Source organism: Watersipora subatra, chromosome 11 (assembly GCF_963576615.1).
Source record: "Watersipora subatra chromosome 11, tzWatSuba1.1, whole genome shotgun sequence".
In the NCBI taxonomy this organism is placed as follows: Eukaryota; Metazoa; Bryozoa; class Gymnolaemata; order Cheilostomatida; family Watersiporidae; genus Watersipora; species Watersipora subatra.
In genome coordinates this window covers 28412863-28435317 of record NC_088718.1, presented here as the reverse complement: position 1 = coordinate 28435317, position 22455 = coordinate 28412863, and the positions used below count along the sequence as shown (strand labels likewise).

Genomic DNA, 22455 nt, shown 5'->3' with positions numbered 1-22455 from the left:
AAAGACGTAGTATTGGGAAGCTGCTGATGGAGTTTCAGGACGTTTTCAGCAGATCTGATGCTGATGTTGGCCGGACACATTTAATCAAACACTCGATACTGGTTAAGCCAGGAACTCGGCCAATTAAGCAACCACCCCGACGCCTCGGACCTGAAAAGGAAGCGGAAGTTGAGCGGCAGGTAAAAGAACTATCGGAGCAGGGGCTCATCACCCCGTCCAATAGTGCTTGGAGTTCGCCAGTCGTCCTGGTGAAACGTAAAGATGGAAACTGGCGGTTTTGTATTGACTACCGCCAATTGAATTCCGTCACAGAACAAGACTGTCATCCGTTGCCGCGAATAGATGAAAGTCTTGATGCATTGGCCGGGAGTAAGATATTCAGCACCTTTGATTTGATATCCGGGTACTGGCAGCTTCCTTTAGATGAGGATGCACAGGACAAATCCTCGTTTGTAACTCGAGATTGGCTGTGGAAGTGGACGGTGCTTCCCTTTGAGCTCACCTCTGCTCCTGCTTGTTTTAGTCGCTTGATGGAGCGGGTGATGAGGGGTCTTCACTGGAAAACCTTGCTTTTGTATCTCGACGATATTATTGTGTTCAGTGAGGATATTGATTCGCATATAGAGCGGTTAGCAGCTGTATTCGAGCGCCTACGGGCAGCGGGTCTGAAATTGAAGCCTCGTAAATGTGATCTTTTTAAAGCCGAAGTGAAATACCTTGGTCACGTGGTGAGTGCAGATGGTGTAGCTACTAACCCCGAAAAGATAGTGGATGTGAAAGAGTGGCCTGTTCCAAAATGTGTGCGTGAGCTGAAGGCTTTCCTCGGAACAGCTGGCTATTACCGCCAGTATGTTCCAAATTTCTCAGCTATTGCTAGCCCTTTGAATCGGATAACATCTACGTCTGCTTCTTTTTGTTGGTCACCCGAGTGTCAAAAATCATTTGAGACTTTGAAAGAATGTCTGGTGACTTCAGAAGTTCTCGGGTATCCAGACCCAAGCCTTTCGTTCATTTTGGACACAGATGCTAGTGCCGAAGGTATAGGGGGAGTTTTGTCCCAAGTTCAAAATGGTAAAGAAAGAGTAATTTCTTATTATAACAAGTCGTTCAGTCCTCCTGAATGAAATTATTGCGTAACTAGAAAGGAACTTCTTGCTGTTATTAAGTGTGTCAAACACTTCCGACCTTATCTGTATGGTCGACAGTTCCTTGTCAGAACGGATCATGCCTCATTGATATGGTTGGCTAGAAGAAAAGAGCCTTCATGTCAGGTGGCTCGGTGGTTAGAAATTCTCGGAGAATTCCAGTATCGGATCGAACACCGGAAAGGCATCCGCCACGGAAACGCGGATGGTCTAAGTCGAATGACTTGTTTCGACTGTAAACAATGTAAACGAATAGAAATCCGAGATGGTGGACCTACAAAAGAGGAAGTAGTGGCAGAACCTCTGGTGGATGAAAATAGATCATCTCTATTTCCACCAGATCGTACGGAATGGAGCACCGGATCATCTCCGGTACCATGCCATTATCCCACTAGAGGTAAAATTGGTTTAGTTTGACGTAGTGAACTTAGTAGCAACAAGGTGGAGGGCTCATCGCCCTCTAACCTGATGGAAATGGAGGGATCGTCTCCCACCATTTCTGTCGTGGACTCGCAGTCTATGAATAACAAAGTTGTGAGTTTACAAAAACAGCAGCCAAGTGAGGTTGCAGACATTTACAATGCTGTGGAAAGCGGTCAAGAGATTTCACGGCAAAAGCTTGAATGCGGTAGTAAGGAGTTAAGGAAATTACACAGTTTGTTACCATCACTGAAGATTCTAAATGAGAGGCTGGTGATCCAGATTAAAATAAATGGACGGATGCATAATTGCACTATTTGTCCTAAAACAGCGCGTAAAACAGTTATATGGGAGACTCATCGTCTGACCCATAGTTGTATAATGCGGACTGCTCGTCGCGTTCGCATGCAGTGGTTTTGGCCCGGTATGATGTAGGAAATTCGCAAGCTCGTTCGCACTTGCGAAACTTGTCAACTAGCAAAACACAGCCCAGTTCCACAGTCCGGAAACCGTCAACGGCTATACAGCGGCCGACCCTGGCAAAAAGTGGCTGTAGATTTAGTAGGGCCATTCCCCCAAACTGAACGAGGGAACCAATGGATTCTGGTCTTAACCGACCATTTCACAAGATGGCAAGATGCTCTACCTCTGCCTGACGCCACTACTCCGGTAGTAGCAGAAGCACTTGATAGCCGTATCTTCTGTTACCTGGGATTGCCAGAACAAATACACTCCGACCAAGGTGCACAATTTCAATCCGCTCTAATGGTAGAGCTTTGTCGGCTCTGGAAGATAGCCAAAAGTAAAACCACTCCCTACCACCCTCAAGGGAATAGTATGGTAGAGAGAATGAATCGGACGCTCGGGGACTCATTGCGCAGTCTCCTGTTGGGAAGACAACAAGAGGACTGGGATCTTCTGTTGCCTCAAATTATGAGAGGGTTCCGTGCCTCGCCCCATTCTGCAACTGGCGAGACAGCAAACTATCTTATGTTTGGAAGAGAAACGCGACTTCCGGATCAAATCGTTTATGGGGTAACAGATACTGAAAATGTTACCACCCAACAATATGCCCTAGAGTTGCTGGAGCGACTTCAAGAGGCCCATGACAAGCTGCGGCAGCAGCAGCTCGAAATTCGAACAGATGATTCTGACGAACCTCCACTATACGAAGTCGGTGACTTGGTTAGCATGACGCGAAAAAGAAAGAAGAAAGGGCAGAGCGAGAAACTGTGTCCTAAATTTGTTGGTCCTTTCCGAATCACTGAGGTGAGGCCCAACCACACTTAGAAACTGAAGCGGAATGGTCAGGAATCCATTCAAAATGAAGGTCGACTAAAACCGTTTGTGGAGTGTGTGGAAGAAGCGGGTCAGGCTCCGTTTATCCCGGAGCCTGTGCGCCATCCTAACATGAAAGGAGCTAGAAAACTCAAAAAGGCACCTGATCCTTTGTTTAGTTTAGACGATTTTCCTCCGCTAATACCAAACCCAAAAGAGCGACAGTACACTGAGCAAGGAGCTTCCGCGAAAGATGTAGTAGAAGCGATCGCTCAGCCTGAGGTGTTAGAAGAAAGACCGAGACGTTCACTGAAACATTATCTCGTAGATTATGCAAATAAGTGATGGATCGTCTCCATTGCCACGGCTGTGATCGTCTCACAGGCCCATCTTGTGTTGGGAAGTAGTTGGTTACACATATATATATATATATATATATATATATATATATATATATACCTAGTCTCATGTCATTATACTTTATTTTATTGTTAGCCCACACTAGAGGAATTTGGATTGTCTCCCATAGAACCTCTTTTAAATGTAGATTATCTCTAGTTTAGTATTTCAGAAAGATGTCTTTTGTATTGGAAACTGAAGCAAACAGCGATTGTAAGAATTGTACTTGTTGATAATAAACTATGGTTAGCACACTTGTTATCGTACGCCTTATAATAGCCATTATCTACAGTAAAATAATTGATTTGACAGAAGCAGCGGCTAATTGTCTTTAGGTATTAGGAATAGCTGTTTTTTGCTGCGTTCGCGGGCTTTCTTGCTGGCAGTTGTTGTGCTGTCTAGGTGTGATTGGACACGGGAGTAGTGTCATCACCTGTTGACCAATAGAGTTCGTGTCCAGCTTTGACCTTTTGGCCGGTCCTGCGTGTTCTGTCAGCCCTAGTTAGTAGGTTTTTTAGAGCCCATAATGGAAGGCTACAATTTATCTGTTTATTACCAATTTTAGTCAATAATATTACCTACTACATATTTTACATTTTATCCAAAGAAGAAGCAAAGGTAAATTACATAATATTATATACAACAGTTGTTTAATTCTGCTATCACATATTTGCTGTTTATTGTGCTATTTTTTGTACTTGCTGAGTTATTTCTTGTGTTTTTACTCATGCATTATATTATGGCACACTATACCATATTGTATCATTGCGCATTATTATCGCGGTATACGTATGCATTTCAGATTTCACGGTGTTTAGCATCATGCAAATAAACAGCAGTGAACTTATAACTTCAAGTCTCTTTGGAAAATTATAACTTAACATACCACGGCATAAAGAAATTTGCTACAGCGATGATGAGCAGATGGTAACAGCCCCGTCATCTCTTCAACACCAGCCCAACCGTATAACCTTGCAGCAGTATTATACCAGGAAATCAACCCCCGTGATAGAACAGGCGCAGGTCCCTGAGCAACCGAGCGTCCAGGTCGAGTGAAAGAGAACAAACAAGACACCTCTCCCTCGTGTCAGAAGGAACGTGAGTGTCACAGCACAGCAGCAAATCAAGGAGGCTAGGGGAGCTCCAACCAACCGGCGGTGCGGTGTATGCCAGCAGCAAAGCACTGGAAGGCGATTCCACGCAATTCATGTTGCTTCCCATTTCACTTCATACATGTGCGACTTTGGCCATTTAGAAAGCACCTACCAAGAGCTATTACAGCATCGGAAATGCCATCCTGATCCCATGACAGGGATGACGGAAATCAGCCGGGATATCATCAAAAACCAGAAGGAGCCGGGTTTGGAGACGCTGTCAGACGAACTTAAGGAGCTAAAGAAAATACAACGCCGTCTCGCTGCCAAGATTGTTGCCAAGGAGGAGCGCCTAAAGATTGCCTCTAAGAAGTTTTTTGTTGCATAAATTTCTAACAATATAAATAACCTTACTTCTTATTACAGTCCTATTGTTACACAATTTTATTTTTCATTGTTTAAAATGCCTTGTTCAATTTAAGTCATTTAACGGAAGGGGCTGTGTAATGGATTTATATATAATATCTGCGATATGTTGGCCATTTTTGTTTGGCTGAGAATTTTACTTTCTTCATGACAAACAACCGGTAGACTTGAATTACGAAATTATGAATCATGTTGTTTGCTGAGAACGGTGATCAGCTTGGTATTTCCGCTGACGCCGGAACTACAGAGTAAATAGCCTACACATGAAAAGATAATGATTGGACCAAGTAAATAAAGACTTTAAGTTTATTGGTCTACCATTTATGTTTAGAAGGTATAAAACACTGTGTTACCTTATTTTTACTCAGTCTTTTTTTTCCTGCTCTGATCTGAATATATTCTAAGCCTTATTCTATATTCAAGGTATGTCTTAGTCGGAATTAGTAAATAAAAGGAATTATAACCTGTGAAATTAAGCTTGTTGTTATATCTATCAATCTAGATTGTGGATAAGAGATTTTAGTCGCATGCTATGCTATTCTAGGCTGTAACGGCTTATCACCGAACAGCGTTGGTCTACCAATATCTGATTATCTCAGATATTGTTTGAGTTTGTACAACTTTCCATAGTCATCATATCACTATGTCAAGTTGATTATCCTATGTCAATTGATTGTCTCAATTACATAGGACTACGTTATTGAAGTGGCAATTATAACACGAAAGTCATCCTTTCGGGGTTATGGGGTTACACTAGTACTGTTCATCACAGTTTAGTGTAGCTGTGGGCAATATCAATAACCCGAACGTCATCCTTTCAGGGTTATGTGGCTATGCTAACACTGTTCATCACAGTTTAGTGTAGCTATCTAGGCCTATTTAAATATTAGGGTTAATATTAATCTGACAGCATTTAAACTATAGCCCGTGAGTTCTTGAAGGTGTAGTAATACGTAGGTATTAGGGAAAATCCTTCACAGACTACCAATTTTCGTGGTGCTCACTCCTATCACGGTACAACCCTATATGCTCTGAGGGTATTCTGGAGTACCCTACAGGGTGCCATTGACTACTTGTTGGTGAATGACACCCTGCAGCCTCTGTTGGTTAGTCAAGTGAATTGTTACCCATCATATTCCAGCACAATGGGAGTGGCCATTGTATATGTATTATGTTTATATTATGTTTATTCCTTCTTCTTTACATTTTCATCTCCTTCATCCTTACCTTCCAGTCACTCTCATTCTCTTATTTTAGATCGACTACTTTCCGGAGTCAGTGGTCGGAAGTTACAGGCAGCCAAAACAGATGATGGTATCAAAGACATGTATCAGCAACTTGTTGACAGTTTAGTCGCAATGCGGAGTGGGCACCCACTGCCCAGCCCACGAGTTCGTGCACTTAGTCGTACACCTCCCTGCTCGCTTTCTACAAGCCATCTTGATGAGCTAAGAAGGCGTCATCTCAGCAATCGCCCCTATTGACTATGCTTATTGCTTCTTCCTGTAAAAGCAACTTTTGACTATGTTAAAAAATATATGTATTATGTTTATAATTATCATCCTACAATGTCTATTCTGTTGTGCATGGAGTAGCTACTTTAATAACTACACATTCTCCGTTGACATACCGGAGTGGTGACTATCCCTACTTCTTCATCATGCGTTTGTTTTGGCCTTAGTGGAACATAGAAGAGTTTAGACAATTGTGTAAACGTCCTTTTGTATAAAGCCTCACTTCCTGTGGCGGCGCGCATTCAGAAAATTTACAAACACTTGCATTGAGCTAAAGTTCTTTTTACACTTTTTGAAGCTTAAAACCCATGCTAAAAAGAAAAATAATGACTGGAGGACTTTTATATCAGTCTAAACTAGCAAAGAAAACTAAATTCTATTAGGTTGCAGGTAAAATTACTGCAATAGGTTAACTTCTATTGTTTAAGCATATAGCCTGCCTGTACGCGCTGGAGCTTCACATAATGGAAAGAAGTTGATAAGAATTTATGTTGGTCCTGATCGCAAAAAAGTAGGCTTGCAGCCTCAGTATAAACAATACAATTTTATGATACATTACTACTTTGCCCTTTTTAACAGAGTTTCACTTTTTTATAGATTAATTACCAAGAATCACAGCATATGGATTTTGAGCTAGACGTATATGATTAGTCATTGTTGTACTCAAATTATATAGTAGTAGTAACCTTGGAGATCACTTCAATCATGAGTTTTATAATAGGACTGTTGCAATGATCCAGATTGAGGCCCAGGGTTGGTTATGGATCTGACTTTGCTGCTAATGCGGATGATCACACATTAACTTCCAAAATTCAATTTTCATGGGCAGTGAAAAAAGGAAGGGAGTTTAATAATACATCATGCATGCACCATCAGCCAAGAATTTTTTTTTCAAAAGCTGGTTGGGCATCAGCGAGTTTCAAATTATTATTAATTTTAGCATAAACTTACTTAAAATGTGTCAGTTTTTTAAAGTCATGAAATGCTGCTCTCCTCGCATTCAATCCCACCAAGCAAACAACAATCCACTACTACAGGCCTGCAAAGGTTTACTTTAATGTACCCCTAGAAGCTCTATACTTAATTTAAATCATGCTGACCTTTTAAAATTAGTGTTAGAGCCAAGCAGTTGTGCAGCACCTCTTTGCACTAATCGAGGCTGAGAGTTTTCTTTCCATTGGTTTCCAAAAACTGACTTACTACGGAGCCAATGGCTGGTGAATATGAAATGTCTCTCCTCTTTCAACTCTGGTAAAGTAGACAAACTGTGGCAGCCCACCAGCTCATCACGCTTATGCTTAGTAAGTCCAGTAAGTCGTAACATTTTATAGAGAGATCAAGTTTAGTACAAAGTATTAGGTACAAAAGATCACCTATTTAATGAGTCTTAACAATAACGCTGCTAGTAAAAGGAAAAGCTGTCGCTTAGTGTAAAGGAATCTTCTACAGGACTAACATTTCGTAAGTTTGAAGAAAATCTTAGTCTACGTAAGCAACTCATGTCATCATCGATTGTACCACTTCAACTGGTTTGTTTGCTTGTGGGTTGGTTAGGTTTATCCTTGTGTAGCAATATATTTTCAGCACATTATGAGAACTTTTCTAGGTAGGTATATTGTTATGAAGAGATGTAAGTATTACTTCTGTTAATGTCACTTAATATGTATAACTCTGATTTGATTTTTATTCCAGCTGCACTTTACTGATAACTGCTATTCAGAAGTGAGAGGTGTAAAGATCTTAAAGAAAGATGCAGTTCCTACAGTGTTTATTTTTGCGCCTGCAAAATCACAGCCAAAGAGAAGAGTGCACTTTGATTTAGCAAATTCATCTGGTAATTATAATAGCATTGTTCCTACTTAGTTTAATTTGCTGTAACATAAAGAAGCTGTTAAATTATCAAAACGTTAGGCCTTTGTGCAATATTGAAATATCCAAGTGGTAATTTTACCCTCTTTACTAGTTGAATTTATAGGTATAAGTTTTAAGTGGCCTTATTTATATGTTGTCATTACAGAACAAGTGTCTGTAGCTGTTGTCATTACAGAACAAGTGCCTGCAGCTGTTGTCATTACAGAACAAGTGCCTGTAGCTGTTGTCATTACAGAACAGGTGCCTGCAGCTGTTGTCATTATAGAACAAGTGCCTGTAGCTGTTGTCATTACAGAACAAGTGCCTGCAGCTATTGTCATTACAGAACAAGTGCTTGTAGCTGTTGTCATTACAGAACAAGTGCCTGTAGCTGTTGTCATTACAGAACAAGTGCCTGTAGCTGTTGTCATTACGGAACAAGTGCCTGCAGCTGATGATGAAAGTGGGAGTACATCTGTAGCCCTGCATATCGACTATAGTTACATATTTATGAGTAAGTATTTTCTAGTTATTAATTATTTATTATATTCACTAAATTTTGATGACGTTGTATAGCCTATGTGCATGGCTCGGATTAATTTGTCGTTGCCTAATGTAATGCTATGGAGCGCTGTATCATCAATAAGATATTTGTGGCCTATGTTATAAGCTACCTTGCAGATATCTTTTCCAGAACTAACAGTGACAGCCACTTACAAGAGTCAATTCCTTGCAGCAATTCTCATGACACAACCATTAGCCATAGTTCTCATGACACAACTACTAGCCATAGTTCTCAATACACAACTACTACCCATAGTTCTCATGACACAACTACTAGCCATAGATCTCATTGCACAACTACTAGCCATAGTTCTCATTACAAACTACTAGTCATAGTTCTCATGACAGCCATAAAAGCCACTCAATAACCAAGGGAGACGTTACAGATTATAATTTGTTGACGCTGCTTTTTGTAATAAAACCAGTTTTAGTTTGTATTGTTCCAGCTTTATAATGTTTGCGTTTACAGCTATTTGCTCAAAGTGTTTATAACTTATTGTATCTTTGGAATGTACTGTAATAGGAGCTAAAGAGAGCGTTTACAGTTTTGACGTTCATTTATTGCTTGTTAGCTATATCAGTGTTTTTCAACCTTTTTTGAGTCAAGGCACATTTTTACATTGGAAAATTTTTGCGGCACACCACTAACCAAAAATTTTATAAAATGACACTTTGAACAGTATATTTAATCACAATAAAATTCATCAATTTATTGATACTCAGTCAGTGTGAAACCTGGGCCTGTTTAGATAAACATAATGCCAATATCCTGGCAGGAATAAAAGAAAGACACGAAGCTCTTCTTCAACAGCTCTCAGTCTCACTCTGCTTTTAGTTTTTATAGAAGTTCGGCTTGAAAAGCTCAGCTCACACAGATATGTGGTAGAAAATGGGAGCAATGTGAGAATAGCTTTGTTGGTCAGAATGGGGAACTCCTTGGCAGCAGTCAACCAAAAACTGTCCAAAGGAGGATCAGCAAATCTTAGTTTTAAACCCGATCCTGTTTCAGTTCAGTTAGGGGCTGTATATCATTGATTTGAGCAACACTTTGACATTCATCACACTAGTTAGTAATCAGAGGTGCCTAACTAGGCATATTGTACTAAACGACTGCTTTCGATGGACTTTGAGTTTTGTGGGCCGATATTAAATGCATTGACTATGCATCAAACACTAAAGTAGATGCACCTAGATCATGGTGCCTGGATATTTAGCCTACTACATCAAAGCCTTGGCATTCAAATACAACACTCCTACAGCATAAGTTGCCTCAGAGCCTGAGGAACCTGTATTTAAAAAGGGACCTTGGATAATTTCTCACGGCACACCTGAGGATCTCTCACGGCACACTAGTGTGCCGCGGCACAGTGGTTGAAAATCACTGAGCTATATAATGATCTTGTTTACTAAAAGACATAGTTCATCACACTTACCTTGTGGTCACTGCTGTCAGACTGCTGGTGACATACTGGAGACATATCAGTTGCTGACAATAATAACTATTGCTAGAATACAACAGTTTACTTCTTGCTTTCCTCTCTGCTTTAAACTTCATCTTTAGCAGTTTTTTTATTCAAATGCTCCTCTATTTATAAGATGTTTTTGTAGAGTTAATAGAGCATTCTTCACTGGTGTAAAAGTGAGGCTCGAACCCGAGTTCTGGCAAATAACAGTTGATTGTTCCATTTAGACCATACATGACATGGCTGTCAATAGATTTCTGATTACAGCTTTGGAAGTTTTTTGTAAGAAGAAAACAAAATTTTTCAAAACAACCTTCATACTGTAGGCTACTATGACAAAATAAATTCATCATATTAAAATTTAAATATATTGTTTTGTTCATTAATGAATGTAATGCATTTTTTATCTTTTGCCAGATAAGCTGATAAAAACAATTTGCTATGTTACAGATGATAGTGTGAAGGGACAGGGCTTCAATAATATTATAATATCAATTACAGAGAGAGCACATGAAATTGGCCTACATGTAATCTCAGTCACTTCGAACATGGGTAGTGCTAATAGGGCGATGTGGAGGACATTTGGAGTAGTTATCACACAAACCGAAACAGCCGCTTCATGCGCCCATCATGTAAGGAGTCATAAGACACTTTACTTACTAGCTGATGTTCCACACATTATCAAGAACCTGAAGTCCAGCCCTGGTTAAAAGTGACATTATTTTTGATGGTCAAGTTGTTAGTTCTAAACCCATCAATAAACCAGCCAAACTAGATGAGAAAAGTGTTCTAAAGCTTGCTCCAAATTTTCGTAAGGAACGTTTGATCACTTCTCACTTCGATAAGACGAAGGTCTCTAGCGCTAACCATGTCATTTCCAACAGCGTGGCTTGTGGGTTAACCTCACTGGCTGAGCAAGATATTAGGCCTTCAGAGCTCATTCCTACATCTAAGGCTACCTCTGCCTTTGTGGCCACGTTTAACAAATGGTTTGAATTGATGGCAAGTAGACATACTGGAATGACCTTATCAAGTTCAACATCCCCAAGTATCTGGAAACCATTTCCTTTCCTAAGGATGTCCAGAACAAAGTAAAGTTGATGACTATAGGAAATGGAAGACGGAAGCCTGTCTAAGCAGGTATACTGCTTTTCACCCAAGCAGTTCTGGAGTTAAAAGATGAGGTCTTATTTACTTACAAGCAATATCTTATGACAAGTAGACTTACTCAGGACTGCCTTGAAAATCTCTTTAGCACACTGAGATTACAGACTCTAACACTATCACTATTAAAATTCCGTCGGCTGCTAAAGATTGTGGCCACTAGCCAATCCTTGAAAATTTGTACTAATTCTTCCTATGATGAAGACAACTCTAGTTATCTGGCTGACTATTCAACCTTAATGAGTAGCCAATAAGATGATAAGGATGAACACCTTAACGAGTCTGAGTGTACTGAAATGGTTGTAAGTGGTGAGCCAGTCAATGAACTCAAGATAGTAGAGAAATTTTCTCTTTAAGATCTGTCTGGCTGGGCGTTGAAGGTCATTGAATCGTGTGCAGATTGAAGCAAGATAACAACACTGAAGGAACCTGTTGCAGCTCTTAAAGAGGTGGCCTTACACATCGTTAGAAAAAAGTGTTGCGAAGGGGCCCTTGAGCACCCAACACAACAAGTATTCACGGTGTTACAGTGTGTAGAGTAAGTTTTCAGACAGTGGGCTCCAGCACTAAAAAACCCCATTTTAAATGATTGACTTTTTGCGGAACAAGTTGACACACGCAAGCTTTGAGGCCGGATGCAGCCTGTAAGCACAACACGCTAGAACCTTTCCTTAAGAAATTCCTACGACTTAAGCTTTACATTTATTGTAAAAAAAAGACTAAGTTAGCTGTAGGAAAATCTTACACATACACATGGATACAAAATCTATGGCTATGCTTGATCTGGTATGAAAAGCTCTCTAATTTCATCATTTCAGCATTGTACATTTGCTTTGTTCATGTCTATGTTTAAATATTGTAAATTCGCTATATTTGCCTTAATAATTAGAATGTTACATTTTGTATGTTTAGTAACTTGATGAATATTTTGTTTGTATTTTTTAGACGTGCATCTACATGTATATACGGAAACTGAGTCTTTGGTTTTACTACTAAATACGCAAAATATGTGTAAATTGGATATTGTACATTGCATATTTTTTGTAACATGTAATACTTGTATACTATATCATAAATTTGATAAATTTGCCACCAGCATTAACACACCCATTGTCGAATAAGTAGAAGAAATCTCAGTTTTCTCTATTATACTGTTAATATTGTGAAATTGACATTTTAATTTATCAATTATTAAAATGTTTTGGTTGCTTAATCTGTTTCAAATCTGGCAATGTAGCCAAAGCAAGAAGTTGAAGACATCTACAACTTATAAAGTCAAAGTGATTTTCAAAATTTTTGCTACTTTTTTATTTATTCAAAAAACGGATTTTACCAATTATTTGATACACAATTGTAGAGTTATCTTTTTAAACATCTAGGAAAGGAAAACTCCTAACATATGGGAGTCACCAACAAAGTAAAGAATGGAGAAGTGGAATTGTTGTGGTTAAGTAACCCTTGCTACTTTTTGGATTGAAATTTTGAAGGGTGAAAGTTAGTGTCTCTGTAATATGTTATCAATTGGAGGCATGGCAACTCCACCGCCACGGCCCAGGGTGTTCACTCTCTTCCATTCATCCCCAAGGGCTAGTCTGAGATGTTATAAAATGCACCCTTTGTACTGATTTACACATTAATAAAACACTACTCCTTATCACTTCATCATCACAGATTAATTGCCCTCTTTTTTGCTCATGAATGACCCTTTCCAGTGGGTGGAACTCAATGAGACAGGTTGGACCCCTATTCACAGCACCAAACTAAAAAAACATACCCTTTTTTATGAAAACACTCTAGAGTGTCTGGCCACCAAAAAACACCCCTAAAATGTGCTTTTTTTCGTTGAGCCCTTGGGGATGAAAATAAGAGAGTGAACCACCTGGGCCCCAGGACTAATTAGCTACGACGTCATTGTCGAAACTCTCATAATAGTAAACTCAGCTCCAATATTACTTAGCTTCAGCGATTGAATGAGAACCGGCATGTTCAACGTACTATCGTCGTAGACACCCTCGATGCTTCAACAGATGATAATGAAAAACACAGAAATATCAAAGCGAATGCCCATTGGACAATCGCGTCATGGTTGATTAGCATTATAACAACAATGTCTTAATAGAGTGTGTTGAGTGTCTCACAAGTGTCTACGGCCATATCACATTGAAAACGCCAGTTCTCGTCCGATCACTGAAGCTAAGCAACGTCGAGCCCGGTTAGTACTTGGATGGGTGACCGCCTGGGAATACCGGGTGCTGTAGACTTTTTCCAGTCGGAATTATTCTCATTCACATACTGGAAACTTTTTTATGTACTCAATCCCTAAATATTAACAAGTATAATTTCCAAACAAATATTTTAGCCAAAATTGAATAAAATAAATTCTATTATTTAAAGCTATCCAGCTACCTACGATTTTTTCATAGCTACTAGCTATACACTATAGTTACATTCGTTACAATTGCTATACATGATTATATACTCAGGTGTAAGTCGAGTTACTGAGGGGTAAAATTTTGATGGTCGATTTAGACATGAGTAATGTTTATGGACGTGGTGCACCCAAATCAAATACAGTGCACCCTCAAGATACAATTACTCTGCTATATGATTTTTTGTTATATGATATACGAAGTGGAACATGATGATTTTCCAACTTCGCTATCTGAATCTTATTTCGCCATACAAATTCAACAAAGTTTTCGCATGAGTTCAAATTTAGCAGTCGGTGTAGTTATTACAAACGTTGAAATAACAAAGGCGCCAAAATGCTATTTGCCTAAAATATATTCACATCGCCTAAAAGATATTTGATGACCGATTTCTCTCAGTTCAGCATTTTTTGTAGAAAAAAATGGTAAAATTTTCTCTTCAAAACCAATAGGGAGGTTGGAGTTGTGATGCCTTCAAACAGAAAGTTGGTGGTCAAAACCTCTCTTAGAGGTTGACTTGCAACAAAATTCACATTACTGTTATTTGGTATCAAATGATTCACCGTGTCTTACTCTGCTGTGTTGTAGGTGCAAAATATGTGAAAATGTGATTACAAGCTCTTGAAAGCTCAAAAACGAAAAGCCGTTGTAGACTGGAATCTCTTTATTTCTCTGATGTAGGCATGAAATTTATTTATTGTCTTGTCACGGATGTTCTCACGTGAATTGGAAGGCCAATAAAAAGCTCAATATAAAGCTTATCGTAGCACCAGTTTATGACAAACACTTCGGGTTTTATCGAAGACCCCATATCAAATATAAATGCTCGCTACTTTACAGTTTTGTTTCGGCCTGGTCTAATTGGCAAGGCGTAATCTGATCATGTGACCCAATACTTTGCAAATAATTTTTGCAGCACTTTTCGATTATCACAGGTGACCAACAGGCTCGTCATGATTATCCGACAATGATATGTACTCCTTCGAGGCAAGGCTAAAAAATTAAATGAATTTTTACGGCAGGTTAAAAGATATCACTGCTAAAAGTGACAGCATTTACAATGACAATAAAACAGATGCGTAAGAACAATAGACATGGTTTTATTGAATGTGTGAAGTATATTTGTGAAAATATTTCAATGAATGAGGTTGCATGAAAGTGTAAATAGAAACCATTTTTTCCAATTGCGTCACATTTGAGCCATTTTGGAAAGAGAATCCAAACTACGGCGGTTTTGTGTGGCTGCGGTAACTGTTCATTTTTGAGCTTTTAAGAGCTTGTAATCACATTCTCACATAATATGTGAGAATGTGCCAAATATTATTTGGCACCTGCAACACCACAGTGTAAAACATGGTGAATCTTTTGATATCAAATAACTGTAATGTGAATTTTGTTGCAAGTCGACCTTTAACCTGCGAGCTAAAATGTTAGTGATGAAAAGTTTTAGTCCAGTAGGATAATTAAAAATACAGACTAAAACTTAAAGCTTTAAGTGTGTGTTTAGTAAGCTAAATTTATTTACATTAAATTCAAAATTTGTTATACATACCTCAGTCTCGAAGGTAATTACATATATAAGTACATTGTCAAACGAGTCATGCATGAGGAGGTGATGTGAGACAATACATGCTGATGCAATGGAGAGTCCAGTATTTATAAAGTCTATATATACATGTATAATTGCAGATTTGATCAAAACGTTATGTTGTGAGATGCAGAATTTTTGGATGCTTACAATAATTGTACAGCACATAGCTTATGCAGAACAAATCAATTGGGTTTCACAAACTCTTTCATGCTCAAAAATTAGCAAAAGCAAGTGGGCTACTCCAAATAGGTAAGTGGCGTTTGGTCCCCAAACTAAAGTTTGGCTGCCTCTGGTATCGAGCGCTGTTGGTTCAAAAGCATCTGCAATATATCTTTCAAAAGTTATAGTTTTATGGTACTTAATTCTCATGAATTGAAATCAAAAGCTTCATTGACCTTGATAGTAAAAGTTTGATTGACCTAGATAGTTAATTATTGATTGTAATTTCAACATATGTAGACAAGTTTTGGAGATTGAGATTTTACTGTATAACAGCACTCGTGTCATTGTAAACTACATGAATTGATTCAGATGTCTATCAAAACTACTTAAACCATGTACTGTTTAGGTTGCTAAAATAAAGATATGTTGGAAGGAGATGTGTTAATGACAAAATCTATGCATTTGTGAAAATAGTTAAAGGGTAGGCAACTCCTATTCTCTTCGTTCAAGAATTACTCTTTATATAATTGAAGTTATCTGCACTTGTGCAAACTTGTGCAAGGAACCACTCAAACTCATCGCTATCACAAAGTCTTTTCCATATAGTCTATTTCAATATAGTCTTTTCAATATATGTAGCTGACTATTTACAGTGAAACACACTTTTACCGCATCATTTCCTGTGTCCTAAGGTTTTCGGGAGACCTTGGTTTATGGTGTCATAATATTCATCATGAAAACAACTCATATCCCTAGTATTATTATTGGTGTGTTGTCACTATACTTTATTCTTCATTAATAAAGAAGTCTATTACCTGCTGATGTGTGTCAATATGAGTAATTTTATATTGCTGTTGTGTAAAAGTCAGCAAATATTAACTATGAATATTGTGGAGTTTTTATCAAACTTCATTACCATATATATGTATATGTGCAAGTATATGTCGATCTCATGTATGAGTTTATAGGTTTATTGAAAACAAAAAAGTTGCATCATTATATATATTACTATGTATAAGTCAACCCAAACAATTTTCTCTTAGAATCCTTTACTAGAAACTCGACTTACACATGGGTATATACAGTAACAATAGTGTATAGCTAGTAGCTATGAAGATGAAGAGATCAGAAGTAGCTGGCTAGCCTTAAGTAATAGAGTTCATATTATCCAGCTTCAGCTAGAATATTTACAGTTATACCTCCCCATAGGAGTCCCTCAACATGCGAGAAACTCGAGATACGAGCTGACTTTTTAGCAAGTTTATTTTTTGCGATTCGAGCAATCTTTGAGATACGAGCTGGTTCTTGATGGCTACTACACTGTATGGTCAAGTATGTGAAAGACCGCTTTTCAGAACGGTATCACTCAGTCTTTCTCCTTGAATCAGTTTGAAAAAAGCTATTAAATATTTAGCTGAAAGTTACAATGATCGCGAATCAAAAACCTTCCAACTAAAACCAGATAATAAAATAATGTGACAAAAAAATTAAAATAAGTTTTGTAAAAGATTAGAACTTTGCTTTAAGTGTGGGTTTAGTAAGCTCGATTTATAGAAGTTAAATTAATTCTTTTTACAATGGGCAACAAAATTTTAGTGTACCGAACGCAATGCTCTCAATTCTATTTGTAAATAATCTTATTGTACAAAATGAGGCCACAAGTGGCTGAAACATTTTTCTTACAAATTCTCAAGTAGTAAATATAATATTATTTGCTGTTTCTGAGGTAACTTCAGTGATCTATGAAAAAACTAGCAGCTGTTGTTGATATGTAGAACTTAAACCTAGAGTATAGGAAGAGTAATTGTTGACATGAATATGTCTTGTGTTTAAGAGTTCTGCTACAACTGTTGAAAACAAATTTACTTAGAATTATTCATTGCTGTGTAAGTTCTACCTTTTTCATACAAAGAATTAAATGCATCTATTCAACTTTAGACATTTCTGTTTGTTATTCCAATTTAGATGAGCACTTATTTAGGGAAGTAACTAAACCTCTTACAGTCGCTTCACTTTTGTAAGGAAGTCATTGAGGACTCATGAAACACCAGGGGTGGATCTACTGGGGTGCATATGGTGCAAACGCACCACCCTAAATATGGCAACAACAAAAAAAGATTTAAAATCCATCAAGAATTGAGTGAATTACTTTTCTTTTCACTGAGAACTTGCTTTGGGAGGAAATGAACAATAACGGCCTAGCAGGGCTCGTTATAACAATCAAGTTTTAATAACCTTGACCGGAAGTTGTTTAGCTTATAAACAAACGAGGGTGGTCCCAATAAACATCCCCAATTGAGCCACAACTTTTTCGAAAAAAGTGCTACAAGCAATTTTAAAAGCAAAATGTCTCAGAAGAAACGCCAAAAACAAACTTGGGATCATTTCTTTTAACAACAAAACAACAATTCCAAAAAGTATGCCCTACTATGTCTGTTTTATAAGAGCATTGTTGTGTAGCTAACACTACAAAACATTTTTTATGGTTGTTTGCAGAAATGTTGGTTTATTTCAAAGCCAAACCAAATGGCTTTTGAGGTTTTGTGATTGATTTTGTGTTGATTTTATTTTATTGCACAATTGTTTGTTAACTTCTTTTTTACATGTAATCTTGATATACATAGTATAATAAACATTATAAAACACCAATTCAATTAATCATATCTAATGTCAGTTTTTACCTCTAAACTTGTTGTTTGCTGCAAACAAATGATTACACTTTTTTGGACTCAAACACACCTCTCCTTCATTCTAAGATGCCTAAATTTCAAATGGTTCTGCTGGCGCGGTGCCTGGCAAGGGGGTGGCCCACGCACCCCCTCTCACCCTAGATATATTACACAAATTTTGCACCACACGCTTTTATTCCTAGATCTGCCCCTGGACACCAAACTATTATTAAAATAATTGGCTCATATCATATTGGTCAAGCAGAAAGATGTTGAAACATTACTAAATACATTGTCATTATGAAGCTTAATAGAGATGGTGTAAATTGCTTTCAAAACTACCTCAAGGCAATTTAACTATTATATTCAAGTTGTTTCATTCAGTTTAAAGTTATTTCTATTTCAATTTTCAAGTTACACGCCGAAAGTATTAAAGTAGGTATACTGTTAATATTGCGTATGAAACTTGCAAACTAAAATACTAATTGTCATAAGAAAACATTTTAAAAATATGGAACGCTTCACGAATTTGCGTGTCATCCTTGCGCAGGGGCCATGCTAATCTTCTCTGTATCGTTCCAATTTTAGTATATGTACCTCCTAAGAGAGTACACTGATTGTAAGTATAGCGATGTACATATAGCGCAAAGCTAAAACATAAAGCGTTGAGTGTCAATTATAAATAACTTAATATTTACTTGGTTCTTTTTTGACACTTTAGCATATTCGAAAGAAATAATAATTTTAAACTTAGTTATCATATTACCACATTTCTGAATGTTATACTTTTAGTTATATTTTAAATTGCTACAAACATTTGACATTTTATCCATTTACGTAAAAGTGCGCTTAATGTTAAACATTTGTGATTAGCGGTTACTGTATGCTCAATAGACCTATTAATTATACTAGACTGGGCAATCTAATGCATCACAGCTCAGCATTGTGTCCTACTTAAATAGTCACATTCTTTGTGAGGCAACGTCATTGCTTTGTTCACTTTACCTAGTCCAGGCCATAATTCTAAGTTGGAAGCCATAGAGAGGGGAGCAAATACCAGCACCGGAGAAGACTCAAAAGTAATTTTGCTCTAATTGTTTTCAAGCGTGGTTGTGAGAGGTATCTAGATATATAGAACAAGGAATCTTGTGGATTGTTTTGAGATATGCATACAGATAATGGTTTTTCCAAAATGTTTTTTAAGGTTCATTGCAGGCACTACAGTGTGAAAAGTTGTTTCACACAAGGAGGTGCCAAGTGCGTAGTAAATGAAGTGTTGCCCATTTTATGAAGTTTTATATCACCATGGCAAGTGGAAATAAGCTAGTAAATGAGTATGGTGATGGCTGTGCTAAATTTAGGGAGTGTAGGTAAACTCAACCAGAAATATTTTTACTTTATGATGGTCTCATAAGAATGTAATCATTTACTGATTGTTTTGCAGGGCAAAAGGAGTAGAAATTTTTGCTCTGCATTTGGATGTTCTAATACTCCAGCACAGGACAGTAAACTCAATTTCCACCAAATAGCGTTTGTAGAACATTATGAAAACATTCGCTTGGAAAGTTATTTTACGCATAACGTTAGGGAACATCTTAGTAATATCGTTGCTAGCCAGGTAGGCATATCCTGTTGATATACAATATATAGAGTTGTGTCTAGTAATATGTACACGAGTAAGACTTCTTATGGCTAGATTTTACTGTACATAAAAACCTTAGTTACACTTGTCTCTATTTTTTTGAAATAAATAATAAAATTAATTGAATTGGCTGCCCTCATATTAAAGGGATGCTCACTCAAGATTCACGAGTTTGATAAAAAACAGCCATGTATTAAAAGCTCTTACTTAAGCCTGGTTTCCATATGACAGCGCAAGGCGCGCAACAAGGCGCACGACGTCGTGCGTAGGCCAGCTGTAATGTGGAAACATCAACGTACGACGATCGCGTGACGTGCGTACGCTGATCGCAAGGATTCAACAGAATGGATCCTCGCGACTGGTGCGTGCGATGATGTATCCCACAATACACCGCTCGACCTTTTCAACCTATCCCACAATGCAAACGATGGGCTGTTATTGGTTACACAAAATCAGCGTGGCGGAATACGCAGCAGTGGAAATGGAGAAGCAAAGCGTAGAAAATGGAAAGGAAAGCGGGGCAGTAATTAATATATCTGAACTACTCTCAATAATTCGAGAATATCCGGCTATATACGATAAAGCTAGCCAGTGCTTTCAAAACTCAAGACTAAAATTAAAGGCGTGGAACCAATTGGCAGAGAGAATTAAATCATTGGTGGAAATGTGCCAGAAGTGCTATCATTCGTTCCAAATGAGGCTTGGAGGGTGAGACTAAGAAAGTTAATAAAATTTCAGGGTGAAAGATGATATGAATTCTGATATGTTTACACTAGCACAGGGCATGCTGGATGATTACTAGGAATTGTTGACAACAATATCTATGTGAAAAAAGCGTGATAATGATTAAAAATAATTAGTTTCATTTTTCACTTGTGTATATGTATTATTTATTAGTAATACTAATAATAAATAAGGCGCTCACGTACGGTAGGAAAGTTTTCAAATTCACTCAAATTCATCGCTAACACAGAGTCTAATCATTACAACTATGTAGCTGAATATTTACAGTGAAAAGCGCTTTTACTGCATCATTTCCTGTTTCCTAAGCTTTTGGGAGACCTTGGTTTAGGATGTCATAATATTCATGATGAAAACAACTCATATCACTAACATTATTATTGGTGTGTTGTCACTCTACTTTATCCTTCATTAATAAAGAAGTGTATTACCCGCTGCCGTGTGTCAATATGAGTAACTTTATATTGCTGTTGTGTAAAAGTCAGCAAATATTAACTGTGAACATTGTGGAGTTTTTATCAAACTTATTATCGTATATACTCATGTATATGTTGATCTCATGTATATGTTGATAGGCATTCGCAAACAAAAGATTGCATCATTATAAGTATTACTCATGTATAAGTCGACACCAAGAAGTTTACCTTACCTTAATTTTACCAGATACTCAACTTACACCTTATCCGTTTACCTAATAAGTATACCAAGATCCAGTTTTGAACTCATGAGAAAGTTTTGTTGAATTCGTATGGCGAAAGATGATTCATATAACGAGGTCGGAAAATCATTATGCTCCACTTCGTTAGAAGAAAGAATCGTATTACAGGTTAATCGTATTTTGAGGGTGCACTGTATTTGATTTTGCTGCATCACGTCCATAAACGTTATTTATGGATAAATCGACCATAAAAATTTTACCTTTTAGAAACTCGACTTACACCTGAGTATATACAGTAACAATAGTGTATAGCTAGTAGCTATGAAAAAATCTTACGTAGCTGGATAGCTTTAATTAATATAATTTATTTTATTCAGTTTTGGCTAGAATATTTACAGTCATAGCTCCTACCTATAAAAAAACTTGCGATACGAGCTGACTTTCTAGCAGGTTTCTTTCTTGCGATACAATTAATGTTTGAGATATGTGCATATGAGCTGGTTCTCGATGGCTAATACATTATATGGTAAAGTACCAAAGATGCCACTTTTAAAAACAGCGTCGCATGAACCAGGAAGAAGAATGGCTAAAGATTACAGTGAACGCCAGGCGAAAACCGCTTACCCGGTAACGATACTAGAAAAATACGACGGTAAAATTAAAGTGAGTATTGTAAAAGATTAAAACTTTGCTTCAAGTGTGGGTTTAGTAAGCTCGAGTTATAGAAGTTAAATTCAAAATCTTTTTTACGGAAAGTCACAAAAGTTTAGTGTATCGAACATTTTGCTTTCAAGTTTCTCTCAGACAGCTGTTATCCACGTCTGCTTCAAAGGTACAAACTTCATACAGTCGTGTACATAATGACGTTACATTTTATTACAGATTATAACAGCTGAATCTGTAATTTCGGTACTATTAATCTAATTGGTCTGATTAAAACAATCAAAAACACATTTTTCTATAGTAATATCTTGTCTAGGTTGGTTTTCACAGTATGAGAACAAATTAATTTGTACTTAATGATTTTATATAAGAAATTGACTTACTGGCTCAGTCCAAGAACACATTAAGCCATATGTCAAGATTTGACTGTATATGGAAATGATACTTAATTTGTCAGCTATCTAATATACATATAAAGACAAGTGATTACTGGGTGCTACTCAAAGGCTTATTCATCGTATTTATGATATACGGAGTATATGTACACAAGTAAAACTTCTTGACTGGCGTTCACTGTACGTA

At 37.5% G+C, this 22455-nt stretch overlaps 1 long non-coding RNA gene and 2 other non-coding genes across 4 annotated transcripts in view; 2 read left to right on the top strand and 1 right to left on the bottom strand.

Annotated features, from left to right (window-relative positions):
• The window catches only part of LOC137408417 (uncharacterized), a 32739-nt gene that overhangs the window by 5729 nt on the left and 4555 nt on the right, over positions 1-22455 (top strand). The gene's annotated exons all lie outside the window — the stretch shown is intronic.
• LOC137409153 (5S ribosomal RNA) lies at positions 13461-13579 on the top strand. Its single transcript, XR_010980393.1, has one exon. It is a non-coding gene; the product is annotated as a 5S ribosomal RNA (ribosomal RNA).
• LOC137409228 (U6 spliceosomal RNA) lies at positions 18675-18781 on the bottom strand. Its single transcript, XR_010980463.1, has one exon. It is a non-coding gene; the product is annotated as a U6 spliceosomal RNA (small nuclear RNA).